Source organism: Apodemus sylvaticus, chromosome 4, assembly GCF_947179515.1.
Source record: "Apodemus sylvaticus chromosome 4, mApoSyl1.1, whole genome shotgun sequence".
NCBI lineage: Eukaryota > Metazoa > Chordata > Mammalia > Rodentia > Muridae > Apodemus > Apodemus sylvaticus.
The window spans coordinates 131,846,912-131,851,363 of record NC_067475.1 but is presented as its reverse complement, the minus strand read 5'-3'; the positions used below and the strand labels follow the sequence as shown (position 1 = coordinate 131,851,363).

Genomic DNA, 4,452 nt, shown 5'->3' with positions numbered 1-4,452 from the left:
TTTTGGGTTAAATTCTGCTATGCCCCTCATGTTACTTGTGCAGATGCTGTCTTATTGGACCCTTAGTTTTATTGCTTTAATCCTGTGTTCCTGTTAATTCTCCCTGCTTTATTTCCTCATCTTTAAGTTGGAATGTATTCTTTCCTAGTCCTAATAGCTACTCTAAAACACGTGGCATTTAAGTTATTAAATAAAAAATTATTCAATCTATTTTTCTTAAAGATAAATTGTAGAAGGTTCTAGATGGTCTCCTAGTCTCTTCCCAGAGCATGTCTCTGCTGAGGTAGAACATGTGACTGTATACTCTACTCCTTTATCACCTGCAAATAGAAAACTCAAGAGCCTAGCAGCTGGCTAAACTTGAACTCTTGTTTTTCCTTTTGCCCTAGGCCAGATGTGGTCCTCAGTAAATAGGATCCATCTCTGAAGTTGCTCAGTATTGCAAGAGTAAGTCTGTTACTTTGTGCATCAAAAAACTTAAAATCTCTTGATTCCCTACAGAATGAGCTCAGCATCCCAGATGTTGTTTTTGAGTAAAATCTGAACTATATTTGAAAATACCTACTGCTGTGTGGCCAGTTTGCTTTTTCCCCCCTCTTAAAGGATCTGGTGGAGGGCAGAAGCTTTGTTGGTTCCTGGGAGTCCAGCTGCTTCCTGAGATACTCAGCTTGCGGGCCAGGGCCTCTGGGTTATGAACTTTTGAAATGATCCTGCTGAAGGGTGTATTTCGACTTAGGGATTTTTCCAGATGTGCCAAAGTGGGCCCCATGTGTGCATAGTTGTGGGACTCAGTGTTCTTCTCTGCATGAGGCCCTGAGCTGATACAAATTTAGGGAAGTTTGCCCTGAGTGGGCACTTCAGTTCAGCTTCGGATTCTGCTCCCTTCCACTGTTTGAATGTTTCATGTTTAACTGAGCCACTCATCTGTGCTTTTGTTCTAACTTTTTTTATCGCTTCTTTGTAAATTTCATATCATGCACCCCAAGAACTCATCTCCCCTGCCCCTTGTATCTGTTCTCTACCCTTGCAACCTCCGCTCTAACAGAGAAAATAAAAATCTCACTGTGGAAGCTGTAGTGTGTCAGAGTGTGCCCCACAGTACACCCTTTTGTCCACACTTCTTTGCTTGCAAATGTTCATTGCAACAACTCGGTGGTCTGGCATGAGGCCTCTGGCTTCTGCTACCCTATCAATACTGGAACTTCACTGGTTCTCCTCCCAAGTATCCTGTTATTGCCCTGTGTTATGGAGATCTTGTAGTTTTGGATCTGTAGGACCAGCCCCTTCATGCACTACTCATTTATGGGGTAGGTGTTGACGTGGGGCCATTCAAAGCCTGGATTTGAGGCTGAGAGGCATCTGGGCTACTCGGCCTGCTGGCTCTCCCTCTCTCACACCCTCAGGACTGTCTCACCAGCAACCCCTGCAACCAGGGACAGCTTTACTCTGCTGCCCAGTCAAGGTGCAGAATACACTCTCCCAAGAGTTGCTGCTGGTGAGGGACGGCACCGGCACCAGTCTCCCACTTGCATGACCCCAGGGCCAGCTCTCATACCTGCAGTAGCCGATGAGGGGCGAGCGAGTGGAGGAAGGTGTCTTTCCCTTGATGAGGCCAGTACCCAACAAGAGGCAGGGCTGGCTAGCTCTCTTGTGATCATGCCCTCAGGCCTGGCTCACTGACCACACCCACATCCAATACCAATTCTACTATGCAGCCCAGGCAAGATACAGGGCTCAGTTTCCTGAGTGCTACCGCAAAGGAGAGGCAGAGACAGTTCTTGTGGTCTCATGACCCCAGGGCCAGCTCTCCTGCCTGTCATAGGCCACAAGAGGTAAGGAAGAGGGGGACATCTCTCCCTTGTCCATGTCACTGCAAGGCAGTCAAGAGGTAGGGACAGCTCTCCCACACTCACACCCTCAGGGCTGTCTCACTCTTGCCCCTGTCACTAAGGTCAGCTCTACCATGCTGCCTAGGAAAAGACTGCTCTCCCAAGGGCTGCCGGTGGTGAGGGGCAGGGCCAGCTCTCCTGCTCTTATGATCTCAGGGCCAGATCTCTGTACTCTCACAGATGGTAAGGGATGAGGCATCTCTTCCTCATCCAACCTCTGCACAGGGAGATGAGGGGTGGAGCACATCACCCCCTCTCTCCAGAGTACTAGAGCTGGGTTGTTAGCTCGCTTGTGTGGCAAGCTTTTTATTGACTAAACTATCTCCCCGGCCCCATGATTTTTTTTTTTTTGTGACTTAATTATGAGGTTCTCAGATGTGAACTTTGTAGGTAGCAATATCATTCCACAGTGTCACATGAAGTAAACACACACACAGAGACACACACATAAACCCTGGATTTAACCTGTGACCCAAGACATTTCTTCTTCATCCAATGTGCCCCAAAGAGGCTAAAATTGAACACCCCTGCCTAGAATGAGCCACCAACTGCTCTCGTTGCTTGAGAGCAGCCTCCTGTCATGGCTTCCCTCAGCCAGATTGAGTCCTTACCAAAGGCACCATGGATCCTATGAACATTTCCATGGCTGTCTGTGGTCTGAGTATAGATACAGATTCTTGTCACAGTTTAACAGCATACCTGCAGTCTGTTCACATGTCTCAGATACAGTCACTGACATTCCATTATAGGGAATAAAAACACATTTGCTAACACGTGGGGTTGGAGAGAGCCACAGCCACAGCTGCCCTGTCAGGAGGAAGTTCAGCCCCGGTTCAGCAGCCCTGCCAGCAGCTGGGAGGTCAGATGTGTTTTTCCAACACCTGGAATTTCCCATTTGCTTTTATTGCTTGGTGCTCATTGCAGACTCTTGCACACATCATTTTAGCTCTCTGGTGCCTGCCGCAGTGACTGGCATGTGATTTCTCACCAACACCAGATTTCCAGACTGCAGGAGTCACTTTGGCACACCGATGCAGAGATGAAAAATTTGCACTTAGATCAACATTGCTGTATTATAATCAAAGTTGAGTTTCAAACCACTGTGCACTGTATTTGTTAGAATCAGAGCTGGACTCCGTAGCCCTAAAAATTCAGTCTCAGACACCTATCTTTAATAGATGGATTGAACCATAAAGTAAAAAAACAAACAAACAAACAAACAAACAAACAAACAAACAAAACAGAGTCTCCGGACACTAACAAAAGACTGAAATTCAAACACAGAGTCAGAGGTGTGCACAACTAAGCAGTCCTGCTCAGGTTCTGGCCCAACTACCATCATTGTCTGGGTGTGTCCCCCCCTGGTGACTGGTCTGATATACTGTCAACACTGGATGAAATCTCTTCCTAGAACAAGGTCCCCCCCTCTGCCTGGCACCAGTATCCTAACCTTTTCTTTTCCTTCCCTACATAAGACCCCTTGAGTAATTCCAATCCCTTGGAGACTACTGTCTCACTAAAATGATAAACAGAGGGAGAGGTAAGAATGCCAATCTTTAGAATATCTTCCCTCCTGTCAACACAGGTACAAGGATACATAAACTTATATGGTGGGCTGAGGAGGCAGCTGACCAGAAGCATGGAATTGGAAGTTCTGACCCTTTATTCCCACAAAACTACTTGAGGACTCTGCCTCAATGAGGAAGAAAAGCAATAGCAAAGACACCTGACTTTAACCTGTGATCTCTACATGCATGTGTAATGTACACGCACAAGCCAGTATCCATACCACACACAATATAAAACATTGGTGTATATTTCTGGACATTGTGTCAGAAATGAAACTTGGGTTCCACAAACCATTGGGCTACTACCCACTCTCTGGCTTAGATTCCTCACCAGGAAAGGGATGAAGCCTGTAGACATGGCTTTGAAACCTCTACGCAATGTTTTCATGTTGTGTGATGCTATGATACTGAGATTAAAAACAGCTACATCACACTAACATCAGATGGCTGCCTACCAGAAGTCTACACCCCATTCCCTTACGTGTTCTTACGTTTCCTCATTTTAATAGTCACAGGATATAGTTACATATGACATTAAAAATGGCTCCGGGTGTTAAAATGTGTCTTATAAAAATAAAGCCTGCCCTCCTCTCACGGCCTTGCAGGTGTGGCTTCTATGTTGCAGGTACACCAGGAGGTGGCAGAGAGAAGAGAGGCTATGTCTACACTCAATGTTCTAACCGATGAATATCTAAATGATCAGTAGCCTAATAATGCCTGAAAAACCATGAGCCTGAGATGGCCACCGGTGTGGTCCCAGGCAGGCCTGGATGTGCTCCCAGCCTGGGGAGCAAGCTGAAGGCTAGAAGAAACCCACCCAGGACTGCAGACCCTGGGCAAGAGTGAGCCCAAGACGGACAACCATCGAGTGAGGCTCCTCAGGTGGACCTGGGCCCGGAATAATCCAGACAACCACCAGACCAGCACCATAGGGCCTGGACAGGGAGCTAGCTTGGGATGACCACCAATTTGTCACCTCACAGGCCTTTGCCAGA

The 4,452-nt window shown here is 47.0% G+C and overlaps 1 non-coding gene across 1 annotated transcript; it reads left to right on the top strand.

Moving 5' to 3' along the window:
• Nucleotides 1-4,040: 4,040 nt before the first annotated feature.
• Nucleotides 4,041-4,172, top strand: LOC127683916 (small nucleolar RNA SNORA17). Its single transcript, XR_007977696.1, has one exon. It is a non-coding gene; the product is annotated as a small nucleolar RNA SNORA17 (small nucleolar RNA).
• The last annotated feature ends 280 nt before the right edge of the window (nucleotides 4,173-4,452 follow it).